This window comes from Capsicum annuum, chromosome 11, assembly GCF_002878395.1.
Source record: "Capsicum annuum cultivar UCD-10X-F1 chromosome 11, UCD10Xv1.1, whole genome shotgun sequence".
In the NCBI taxonomy this organism is placed as follows: domain Eukaryota; kingdom Viridiplantae; phylum Streptophyta; class Magnoliopsida; order Solanales; family Solanaceae; genus Capsicum; species Capsicum annuum.
Window position 1 is genome coordinate 192,481,192 of NC_061121.1, and position 14,151 is coordinate 192,495,342.

General features: G+C 33.3%; 1 non-coding gene across 1 annotated transcript; it reads right to left on the bottom strand.

The window, feature by feature from the left end:
* Nucleotides 1–12,548: 12,548 nt before the first annotated feature.
* Nucleotides 12,549–12,660, bottom strand: LOC124889088. The gene has a single exon (XR_007047705.1). It is a non-coding gene; the product is annotated as a small nucleolar RNA R71 (small nucleolar RNA).
* Between the last annotated feature and the right edge of the window lie 1,491 nt (nt 12,661–14,151).

A 14,151-nucleotide genomic window follows, 5' to 3' on the forward strand; every position in this document is an offset into this window, starting at 1 on the left:
AATATAGAATATTAAAATTCATTTTAATTGATATATACAATATCAATTTTCAAGTTATTAAAAAACTATTTAATTTAAAATATGTAATTGAACAATAGAGTCGATTGTGAAACGATAATGTGTATTAAACCTAGGCATCGCCTTTGTAGTTGTTAAAATATTTTATAGATTACTAGTAAATGATAATTATTATTATAAAATCTACTTACTTTAGTTAATCTTTTCATTGTGTATTAAGAACTTTTTGTGTTATCAATTCACAAAAATAACACTTGGAAGGAAAAAGTTGATGTTGTATTCTATTTTTCTATGCTTATAAAATTATAGTACCTACATTTTGTTGGATATATAAAAAATTATAGTACCTAGTTTTGATCCTTATTATGTATGAATCTAACATATTTTATTTTTTAATTTATTAATTTTGCATTTTGATCCTTTATATAAGAAAATAGCATATAAGTTTATAAAATTCACAAGAAATGGAATGAAAAAAAAAATGCAAAGTTTAATTAATAAGAGGCTAATTTTTCTTATTCATATATTTCCTTCGTTCCAAAATAAGATATTTTAGTCTTTTTAATTTGTCATAAATAACACGTTTTAGATAATCAAGTAGATATCAATAATCTTTTATCAATTTCAAAAGCAATAATTAAAGATGATGAAAAAAATTGGGAAAATGTGTTTGTAATGAATTTGGGATATTTTTGTCATTTTATAATTTATCCCGAGATAAATTAAGGTGGGATAACTTATACCACCAAATATGTGGTATAACTTATCCCGGGACTATTATTAATCCCGGGATAAGTTGTCCCAAATATTGCCAAACTAAATGGTGCATTAAAAAGCTTATCCCGGGACTATTATTTTATCCCGGGATAACTTGTCTTAGTACCTCACACCAAACGGCCCCTGAGGGTATAATGAAAAAAAAATTGTCTTGTCTTGATAAGTAAAAAAGGACAAGTAAAATGGGACAACAAATTAAAAAATTTGGGACGAGTAAAATGGGACAGAGGGAGTATGATTTATATCGTTACAAATTATAATTGTAAAAATGTATAGTTATTAAAATTAGTTTATAGATAAAAATAAAGTCCACTAAAAATTATTTAGTTTGAAATATTTTTCTATAGTTCTAAATTGAAACTACACGAGGAAGCAATTTATTTTTAAAATTATTTTTAATAAAGTTAGTTAAAAGTTAGTTAATTGAATTGGTGTTAAAATTTATATTGAAACTAACTCTATATTAGACAAACTCAAATTTCAAATAACTTTTAACTATATAAGTTGATTTCTCAATTTAACCTTTTATTTTTTCTCTAAACTCTTTGCTTATTCTTTAGTTTTTCAACCATATTCGTTTATTGATTATACAATATTTATGACTGGCCATGATTATACTAATATATTTGTGCACAAAATTTTGCTATTCAAAGCCTGACTTTAAATTGTTTGATTATAATTTGTTACTAGTTTGTGTATTAATATTATAGAGTTAATTTATTATAAATTATGTTATTGAGATCAATGATTATCTTGAAATGATCTTATATATACTAGACTTTGATCTATTTTTTTTTATCGTGCTAGGTTGTTTAGGCTACCAGATGTTTATAAAAAATATGCTTTCAGGGAGACAAGAGATGTGTTTCGAAAAAATTAATAAACTTTAAAAATGGTAACCAGAAATCAAACAGTTTAAAAAGCATAACCAAGGTAATTGCTTAGAAAAGTTTCATGCTCAGTTATTTATTTTTTTACTGACGTATTTAAGATGTTTCTTGATAGTCATTTACATATTTTTTTTCTTGATTAGCACTTTATAACGCATTTTACTCGACATTACATATGCAAGTAGTTTTATTTCTTTCTTATCTTACTATCTCTTAAATTTATTTTTGTTATTTTTCTTTTAAATGCACCACATTTCAGGATAAGTTTGTAGCAATTTTGAAATTTATTAGAACGTAAAATTGATACTTTGTGATTATAGAAAGAATTTTTAAATTTAAATTGATGTGGATTTATTCTTCTCTTTGCACTTAACTAAAACACACACACACATATATCAAAATGCATAAAAGAAAGTTGAAAAGAAGGTGAAAATTATCATACACGTTACATTTTTGTAGAACAAAGTATTACACCCACATGTAGTGGGGGATAAAATTGGGGGGAGGGGGGAGTAATATCTCTATTCTCCCTTGTTTCTCAAGCATTATCATACACACTACATTTTTGAAGAACAAAGTATGCTAATCCCCCCGTCCCATTTTACCCGTTCCAAATTGGGATGACACAGCTATTAAGAAAACGATGATTGGTAATGTAATTTTACCACTTTGCCCCACTTAATTGTGTCTTGTTGTTAGTTCCAATATCGATGGATGACTAATACCAAAGCACCATTTATATTCATAATGGTGTACTCTTAATGGTACTCCTCTTTGCAATATTTTTCAAGAATGCTAATTATAAGGAGTAATCAATTACACTAAGGGTATGATGAAAAAAAAATTATCTTGTCTTGATAAGTAAAAAAATGACAAGTAAAATGGGACAACAAATTAAAAAATTTGGGATGAGTAAAATGGAACGGAGGGAGTATGATTTATATCGTTACAAATTATAATTGTAAAAATTTAAAGTTATTAAATTAGTTTATAGATAAAAATAAAGTCCACTAAAAATTATTTAGTTTGAAATATTTTTCTATCATTTTAAATTGAAACTACACGAGGAAACAATTTATTTTTAAAATTATTTTTCAATAAAATTAGTTAAAAGTTAGTTAGTTGAATTGGTGTTAAAATTAAAGTTTTGAATTTCCAGTTGCAGATTCCTTTACATTTTTAATTGAAAATTAACTCTATATTAGATAAACTCAAATTTCAAATAACTTTTAACTTTATAAACCGATTTATCAATTTAACCTTTTATTTTTTTCTCAAAACTCTTTGCTTATTCTTTATTTTTCAATCATATTCATTTATTAATTATATAATATTTATGACTGGCCATGATTATACTAATATATTTGTGCAAAAGTTTTGCAATTCAAAGTCTAACTTTAAATTGTTTGATTATAATTTGTTACTAGTTTGTGTATTAATATTATAGAGTTAATTTATTATAAATTATGTTGTTAAGATCAATGATTATCATGAAATGATCTTATATATACTAGACTTTGATCTGATTTTCTTGATCGTGTTAGGTTGTTTAGGCTACCAGATGTTTATAAAAAATATGCTTTCAGAGAGACAAGAAATGTGTTTCAAAAAATTAATAAACTTTAAAAATGGAAACCAGAAATCAAACAGTTTAAGAAGCATAACCAAGGTAATTGCTTAGAAAAGTTTCATGCTCGGTTATTTATTTTTTACTGACGTATTTAAGATGTTTCTTGATAGTCATTTACATATTTTTTTTCTTGATCAACACTTTATAACACATTTTACTTTACATTACATATGCAAGTAGTTTTATTTCTTTCTTATCTTACTATCTCTTAAATTTATTTTTGTTATTTTTTTTTAAATGCAACACATTTCAGGATAAGTTTGTTACAATTTTGAAATTTATTAGAATGTAACATCGATACTTTGTGATTATAGAGAGAATTTTTAAATTTAAATTGATGTGGGATTTATTACTCTCCTTGCTCTTAACTAAAATACACACACACATACACACACATATATATCAAAATGCATAAAAGAAAGTTGAAAAGAAGGTGGAAATTATTATACACATTACATTTTTGTAGAACAAAGTATTACACACACACATATAGTGGGGGATAAAATTGTGGGGGAGGGGGGGGGGAGAGTGAGGGAGTAATATCTCTATTCTCCCTTGTTTCTCGAGCATTATCATACACATTACATTTTTGTAGGACAAAGTATGCTACTCTCTCCGTCCCATTTATCCCTTTCAAATTGGGATGTCACAACTATTAAGAAAACAATGATTGGTAATGTAACTTTACCATTTTGTCCCTCTTAATTGTGTCTTGTTGTTAGTTCCAATATTGATGGATGACTAATACCAAAGCACCATTTATATTCTTAATGGTGTACTCTTAATAGTACTCTTCTTTGCAACATTTTTCAAGAATGCTAATTATGAGGAGTAATCAATTACACTAAGTAAGAAAGAAAAAGTTTATTATTTTTTCAAGAATGGTAATTGCTTAGAAAAGTTTCATGCTCAGTTATTTAATTTTTACTGACGTATTTAAGATGTTTCTTGATAGTTATTTACATATTTTTTTTCTTGATTAGCACTTTATAACGCATTTTACTCAACATTACATATGCAAGTAGTTTTATTTCTTTCTTATCTTACTATCTCTTAAAATTTATTTTTGTTATTTTTCTTTTAAATGTAGTACATTTCAGGATAAGTTTGTTGCAATTTTGAAATTTATTAGAACGTAAAGTTGATATTTTGTGATTATAGAGAGAATTTTTAAATTTAAATTGATGTGGATTTATTCTTCTCTTTGCTCTTAACTAAAACACACACATATATATATATATCAAAATGCACAGAAGAAAGTTGAAAAGAAGGTGAAAAAATCTTGAATTGATATACTAAAGTTTTATAGTGAAAATATACACATGTATATATATAATTCCGCATAAATAGCAGCATATCTTTCTTTTATAATTTTCATTCAATTTCTTATTTATGAAATTAGCTTGATTATCATTTTACTTAATGTACTTATATACTAAAGTTTTATAGTCAAGATGTACACATGTAAATACATAATTCCGCATAAATCGCAGCATATCTTCCTTTTATAATTTTCATTCAATTTCTTATTTATGAAATTAGCTTGATAATAATTTTATTTAATGTACTTATAAAATATTATCTTTTAACCATAACAGTATATTTCAAAAAAAAATAAAATTATTTCAATCATCTTATGAATTGATTTATAATTTTCATATTTTATACTAATTCTATGTAAAAAAATTTATATTTAATTCAAAAATTGTAAATTTTATCTCAAAAATCACTTTTTTTAAAAATAAATAAATAAATTCCTTATATATACTCAGCTTTTTAATTTAAAAAAGATGATTAATTTTTTGTGTTGAATTTATGTCACATATTGTTCAAATATTCAAATTTTATATCACATATTTGTTCAAAAATTCATAAAAAATTAATGAAGTTAGGCTGACTTATTATCTAAAGCGAAAAATAATAGAATTAGAGTGACGTATTTCAAAACTTAAACATTCAACTTAGTTGAATTTATCTAAAAAAACTAGACAGATTGAATTGTAAAACTAATTAGTAATTGGTAATGTATAAGTTATGAAGATTATGAATCTACTTAGTTAATAATATAAGTCAAATTTAAAGGAAGGAATATCGAATGTGAGATGAAATTATCTTCAATATCGGCGAAAGTGTTTAGCTTGAATTTTGGATCATAATTGACACGACCCAATCGGGGGCCTTGCCGTAATAGGCATTCCAAATCCAACTAGGACCACCCGCTGTTATCCAACCCAACCACCACCAGCATACCTTGAGTCGACTGAATACCGAACAAATAGCAAGATAGCATAACTGGACAAGGACTGACTTTGGGATAGGTCTATTACTAGATCAACCCTACCAAGTCATTCCGTCCACCAAATCGCACCAACCAAACCACTAAGCCACTACCGAACCAAAGGCCATAAACCAGGTCAAAACCAAATGAGATCCAAAACATAATATTATTAATCCCAAAATGAAATACGATGAAACAACCAATAATATTGTCAACCGATATCAGCCCCAATACCAATGCCAATGCTAAGGCTGACACCAATACCGATCCTACTCATTTCAACCCATAGCAGTACCACAAAGCCTCTAACCAAAAGAGTAAGAATATTTGGTTGGGACATGCCCCCAACCATAGCCAAAACCAACATCCATAAATAAATTAGAATATCTAAAAATAGCCATAACATGAAATAGAGCCTTCCGAAAAGATGGAAGCTCGCCACTTTAATCCATCAGTTGTCCCCGAGTCAATCTCTATGTATGAGGAGTAGAACGGTCGATTCCTACATAGCGTGGGTATACAGCTAGCCGAAGACGGGTTAGCGAGTGATCACTAACATGAACTCAGGATAAGAATAAAATAATGTCATTTATAAAACCAATTAAAATCATCCATATACACATAAACACACATATATATATATATATAACCATGCCGGGAAAGGGGACCAGATTTAGCATGTCATTAAAACCTTTATCTGAGCAGTGTAGCTTTGCCGTCCTAAACCACCCGCGGGTTATATGAGTTCAGCCCCCCTGCTGAAAGGTCCCTAGCGCATGAAGTCGCACGACCAGGGAAGAAAACCTGGGATGACTAGTACATTTCTCAAATATAAAGTGTGACATCATGCACACAGTCACCAAGACCAAACCTCACATCGGCAATTATGAGTTTCCAGTTTTGGTTTCCTCGAGACCTTCACCTTTCACGACTTTGCTACACCTCCGCTATTATTGCCCAATTAAAACCATTACCAAGCAACCAACCAATCTATTTGCTATTTATTAACCAAGGCCATTAGTAGTGGTATCGTCATACCGACTATACTTGCAAGTTTTGTCCATAGCCAACCATATATAGGTTTAAGGAATTCCATGTACCCTCGTGATTTCCAATTAACCAAAACCATGGCCACTAAGACCTTTACAATCCATTTAAAATCATTTAAACCATTCATACCATTTAGGATTCCATTATCAAGTTTAAACTATACATAAGTTCCATTAAAAAATTAATATTATCGTGAAAACATTGTTAAAAATATTTTAACAAACACATTGGGGGCATAGTATTTCCAAAATTGAAGTTTATTGCTAAATAACCATTCTCATGCAACCAATTATCCAAAACCACCATTAATGCATATAAAAACATAATTAAAACATGGAAAAACCATAACCAAACATTTATAACCAAAATCCCCAATTCATATTTGAAAATCCAAAATCATACAACATTCAAATCATAAAAACCTTGTATAAAACTATGCCTTTAGTTGGAACTACCAATGAGGAAAGAGAACATGCCTTAATTGACAAAGTAGGCGGGGAGAAACCATCAACAAGATCCCCAATTTAGTCCTCTTGTTGAAACCCTAGCTTCCTTGCCCAAAAGCTTTTGAGAGAATTATAGTATTTAGGAAGAGTTTCTAAGTGTTAATGAATAGAATAATAGGGTAGATAGCCTCCCAATAGGAATATAAGTCATGGGACCTTATTAGGGTAAGTGGAGAAATGTTCAGAATACCCCCACTTAAGTCGCATAAAATCTCGTCACAGGGGTATGACTGACCCTCACGAGTCGTACCCTTTTATACGAGTGGTACACACCACTCGTATCCTTAGCCTTAACCTTTGGACCCAACACTATCCAGTTTATGACTCATCCTTCCCAAGTCGTATTGACTGCATACGATTCGTACCCTTCACCCATATCCCTAGAGAGATAGAATCACAAAAGGTTTGAACATTGTCCACCATACGAGACTCATACCCTGGCTTACGGCTCCTGGTGAGCCACTCGTACTCAGATCCAACTTAAGTTACCAAGTCTAAGCTTAAGTAAAGGAACCAAACAATCCATATCCAACCATACGACTTGTACCACTAAGTCGTACCCATTCTAGTGACCAAAATACATCCCACCAACCAACACTGGCCAGCATACGACTGGACCATACCATTCATACCCCAATATACGACTCGTACCTATAAGTTGTATTGGGTCTAGAGACCAGAATTCCAAGAAATTTTCTAAGGTCTAGAAATCAGAGTGTTTCAGTCTCCCCCACTAGGAACATTCATCCTCAAATGATGGACAAGGTAGGGGTAACCACACGTACGAATCATTTGCATTATCAACTATATTTCCAATCTCTAACAAAGTTTGAAAATAAGGAGGCGAAGATATTAATCTTTCCTTTACAAACTTAGAAAATAAATATGTGTTGAAGACATATACCTTCCGCATAAATCCCAAAAGTAGAAAACACATGCGATTACTTGGACTTTGTGTCCTCCTCCACTTCCCATGTAGCTTTTTCTACCTTATGGTTCCACCATAGAACCTTAATTGAAGCCACATCCTTGGTCTGCAACCGATGAACTTTCCTATCCAAGAACTCAACTAGGACCACGTCATAAGACAGAGAGTTTAAGATACCCAACCTCTCTAAAGGAACAATCGAAGAAGGATCACCAAGACACTTCCTCGGTATGAAGACGTGAAATACCGGATGAATAGAGATTAAGATAGAAGGTAACTCTAACTCGTAAGAAACATTACCAACCCTACGTAAAATCTCATAAGGACCAACATACTGCAGATTGAGCTTTCCATTTCTGCCAAACCGCATTACTCCCTTCATAGGAGATACCTTGAGAAAAACCTTATCCTCAACCTCAAACTCCAAGTATCTACGCCTAACATTTGTATAGGACTTTTGACGACTTTGGGCAGCCTTAAGATGATCCTGAATCACCTTCACCTTTTCTATAGCTTGATAAACCAAGTCGGGACCAAACATATCTACCTCCCCAAGCTCAAACAAACTAATAGGAGATCTATATCTCCTACTATATAATACCTCAAAAGGAGCCAAGCCAATACTAGAATGATAGCTATTGTTGTAAGCAAACTCTACCAAAGGCAGATGCTCCACCCAATTTCCACCATAATCAATCACAAAAGCCCTAAGAATATCCTCCAATGTCTGAATAGCTCTATCCGCTTTACCGTCCATCTGAGGATGAAAATTAGTACTCAAACTCACCTTAGTACCCAATCCCTTTTGAAAGGACCGTTAAAAATGAGACGTAAACTATATACACAATCATAAATAATTGAAACAGGTACCCCATGCATCTTCACAATCTCCTACAGATATACTTTGCATAATTCTTCGCCAAAAAAGTAATCCTCATTGTAAGAAGTGAGAAAACTTTATCATCCTATCCACGATGACCTAAATCGAATCAATATTGATTTCGAGACCGTGGAAGACCGGTAACGAAATCCATATTGATTACCTCCCATTTCTATTTGGCCAAAAAAATCTTTTGATACAACCCATCATGTCTCATGTGCTCAACTTTAACTTGTTGACACACCACGCACTTAGCCACAAAATCAGCCACATCCTTCTTTATACCGTTACACCAATATATCTCCTTGAGATCAAGATATATCTTAGTGGAATCGGGATAAAAAATATAGCACGACTCATGCACCTCGGCCAAAATTCTTTATTGTAAACTGTCGACATCAGGAATGCATGACCTACCTTAGTACCGTAAACTACCATCGCCACTGATTTCAAATACCATTACCTTTTGCCCAGTAATATCACCCTTGATTTTCATCAAGATAGGATCCAGTACTTACTTCTCCTTGATCTCTATACCAAGAGATAATCAAACCATGTCTTGTACCATTACACCTCCATCCTTGGAGTCCAAGAGGCAAACTCCAAGATTAGTCATACAGTGAATATCTTTCACTAACTCCCACGTTTGTTTATCCACAAGAGCCAGACTCCCCATGGACAACCTGCTAAGAGCATCAACAACTATGTTAGCCTTACCTGGGTGATAGTGAAGACTTATATCATAGTCTTTGAGAAGCTCAAGCCATCTCCTCTGCCTGAGATTGAGCTCCTTCTGAGTGAAAACATATTGTAGACTCTTATGATCAGAAAAGATGTCTAGTACACTCCATACAGATAATGCCACCAGATTTTCGAAGCAAACACAACCGCAAACAACTCTAAATTATGAGTAGGATAGCTTCTCTCATGTACTTTCAACTGTCTGGAAGCATAGGTAATCACCTTCCTGTGCTACATCAAAACACAACCAAGACCTACTTGAGATGCATCACAATAGACGACGAACCCATCATTGCCTTCCAACAAAGTCCAAATTGGAGCCAAAGTTAGCTTATCTTTCAACTTATCAAAACTCTCCTCATAAGCATCCGACCAAGAAAACTTAACCTTCTTCTGAGTTAACTTAGTCAAAGGAGCAACTATCGATAAAAAGCCTTCTACAAACCGCCTATAATACCCATCCAAGCCCAAGAAGCTTTGGATGTCGGTTGGAGTCATGGGTCTAGGCCACCTCTTAACTACAACCACCTTTTGCGGATCCACCATGATCCCCCCGCTAGAAATAATATGACCAAGAAAAGTCACAACGTTTAATCAAAACTCACACTTAGAGAACTTGGTATACAACTGTTGTTCTTTCAAGGTCTGGAATACCATACGGAGGTGATTAGTGTGATCCCCCTCACTTTTGGAATAAATCAGAATGTCATTAATAAATACAATAATGAAGAGATCCAAGAATTACCTAAAAACCATATTCATCAAGTCCATAAATGTCATTGGGGTATTAGTCAATCCAAATGAAATTACCAAGAACTTAAAGTACCCATATCGAGTACGAAAAGCCATCTTAGGGATGTCCTCCTCCCTAATCTTTAGCTGAAGATACTGATGAGTGGTCAGTTTACCACTCGTTCACACTCATTATTCATGTACATTATATTGTTTTGAATGAATAAAGAGGCAAAATTTATGGTTAGATGCACTAATATCCACTCTTTGCAGGCATAAAGTTGAAAAGACCAAAAAATATAGATTGAAGCTGAAAATGATAAAAGAGAACAAAGAAGAGTGCAACTAAAGACCTAACTACATCAGCCTCGGTTACCACAACTGAGGTCCTCTATCCATGGTCACGATCAGTCAAGATGGTCAGAGCAATGCGGTCGTAACACACAATCGCAGTCATATAACCACGATCGCAGTCAAACCGGCGCGATCGCAGCTCAGCGGGATTATGTCCAGGGGCAAATTCATAAAATTATAGAAATGGATTCCAAACCATATGTAGGCAAGCAACTTTTCTAGATTGCTTAACTCACAAGCTATCTTTGAATTCTAGACTTGAAACCCTAATTGGGAAAGTGTGTAATTAACTTTGGAGACTGAATTTCTTAGGATTTTTGTGAAGAATGAATGCTTTGGATAATCCTTGTGGTATATCCCTCTTTACTTTCTTCATGATTAGCTCAGTAATTTAGTTTTGGGATTATGTTAAACTAGAGTGTAATTTGTGTATGGGTATTATTGTATTCGCATGATTGTTAGTTGTTGAGTAAGGATTTCACCGTTGCTAGAGCTTATGAGTTGGAATTTGATGGGTGAAAGCCCCAGATCTCCAAATGGAATTGATGGGTGAAAAGGCCAAACTCTAGAAACCCTTTATCATCCTTGAAAGACAGATGAAGGTGAATTTGAGGTAACCCACAACATCCTTGAAAGAGGGTTATAGGGAGACAAGGAAATGGTGGATAATTAAGCCTATTGTTTGCTCCATTTTGTAATCTTAGTAATAAGTGTATTAGGAGTGTGACTCATGCCAAGAGCGTCATCCTAGAAATAAGTATGCTTGATTGAGGTTTTGGGTGATTATGAATTTCATACTTGTTAGGTCCTCGAAAGAGCCAACGGGTGAAATCATTGTGGTTTTATTGAAAGATTGAGTACAATGACCTTCGACTTAGCCTATCCTTTAGTTAAAAACTAAATTCTATGCTAAACCATCATTAACCCGCATACTTTTACCTTTAGGTAGACATAATCCTAAGATTTCCCCCAACATTGTTGCTTAAAACAAAAGTGTTATCTATTTGATCATTTACTAAAAACCGTACAAAAAGTTCCCAAACAGATCCCCCTATTTTAGTTTACATGTCATTTTTGTTAGCATTCCGGATAATCTCATAGTAATTTGAGCACCCATAGTGTTTGAAGTCTATAATTTCCTCCTTGAGATTTGACCCCAATTCAAATGGGTTACTTGACAATGACCGCCTTACCCCCTGATTATGGGAGTAAGTTGAGCGTTATCAAAATGGTACCATTGCCAGGGTGTGAAATATAGATTTTGCTTGTGTGGTGTCATTCTTACTTGGAATACCTAGAGTGGTGTAATTTACTATATTTGTTGTTTTTGATTTTTTATAGGTGATCAAAGTGTAAACGGAGCAATGAACGATAACACAAGCAATATAGGCCCCTTAGATGCCCCTCTTGATGATGAAGGCTAATTAAATAAAGCGGTACAAACAAGTGCAATTAGCATCTCGCCAACCAACGGGAATAAAGTATTTCATGTGTCTAGCGTTATGCTTCACATGTTGCAAATGAAAGGATTGTATGGGGGTTAAGCATATGAGGACCCGAATATCCATTTGAAGAACTTTGTTGAAGTTTATGCGCCATTTAACATAGCACATATTACACAAGAATCCATCTGGCTTTGACTTTTCCTATTCTTACTAATGGGTGAGGCAGTTTTATGGCTTCGCTCACTTCCACCCGACTCAATTACATCGTGGGAAGAGCTTACCATGATATTTCTTGATAGATACTTCCCACCATAAAAAATGCTTCAAAAGGGGGATGAGATTGTGAACTTCCGACAAATGAATGGAGAACCGTTATTTGAAGCTTGGGAGAGGTTTAATGGAAAGTTAGCCCAATGCCCAAATCATGAGGTCCCGGAAAAGATGCTCCTCAAGATTTTCTATAGTGCTCTTGATCCATTGAACAAAATGGTGGTGGGTAATGCAACGGGCGGCTCTATAGTGAGATTGTGTCATCTTGTGAACTTCCGATTCATAGGAGAAGTATCAAAACAAAATTGAGGTTAGCATACCCAAGATACAAAAGCTTCCAAAACCCTATTACTACCTCCATGGTGGCTAATGAACAAAGAAAACAAAAAGAAGAGAAGGAAGAGAACATGGCCAAAATGATGACCCAACTTGAGCTCTTGAAGAAGTATATTATAGGTGCACCCGCAAAAGCGGTTTTTCACAACCCAAACCATAGCCCTGGCCGCGACGGGCATCCTGAACCATGAAGGCCCGAGCACCCTTCTCTATCTAGTAATCATATGCATATTCATATAATATGAAGAAAAAATGCAGAATAAATCATAATACGGAATCATGGTCAATAGGATAATTCAACTGAATGGTTCAAAATGAAATGCATAACCCTCTGACAATATCCAACATCAGTCTGCAAAATCTCTACTAATTGAAAAATAACATCTGTCTGAGTCTGGGACAAGGCCCCCAGTCAGACCATGAATTAAAATAAAATAACAATGACTTATAGATTAGGCCTTTCAGAATAAGGGAGGCTCACCAACTGCAAATATCTGACAATTCAATCTACGTCTTAGCGGGCCCCCGAGCCTGAGCCTAAGATCCTGAAATATAGGGGGTCAATACAATATAAATGTACTGGTATGCAGAGCAATCCAAAATAATGCACTTTTATATATAACATAAAATTGAGCGTTTTATAAGAAATTATGCATGAAATAATTTAAAATACATGGGCAATTTCAAATGATCTTAAAATAATTCTATAAATGCAATTCCTTTCTTTGTTTTTCTTCTGAGCTAGGTGGTACACCCTACATATCTGAAAGTATCCCATGGGTTATATGGGATCCGCCCTTAACTTAGTGGCCAAGCCCCCAACCTAAGTTTGCCGCAAGGGTTGGAGTATCTGAATCTGATACGCCACAAGGCACTAGGCCAGCGTATAATCCTCATTGGGGATATAATAAACTCGTATCAGCAAAACATGATTCTGGGAAAGAATCATATGACTCATGCCTACTTTGGGCAACCACCTAACTCTCTTGGTGCCCATTTTTAACATGTTCTAAACATGCATCTTTCTGAATTCAAAATCTGAAAATTTGAATGAGATCTGCCTTATATTTTGCTCTGAGTCTATTATGGCATTATCTATTTTGGTATCATCATACCAAGACTTGCAAGTCATATCTCTAAGCCATAAAATATCAAGTTCCAGTATCTTCATTCAAAACATAAAGTTTGGACCACCATATCATTCAAACAGTTCAAGAGAATTCATATTTCAAAACATATGTCAAATTATGCAAAGACTCCCTCTTTTCAACATTTCAACAAACATGTGGTGGTCAAGTATTTTGTAACAAACTATG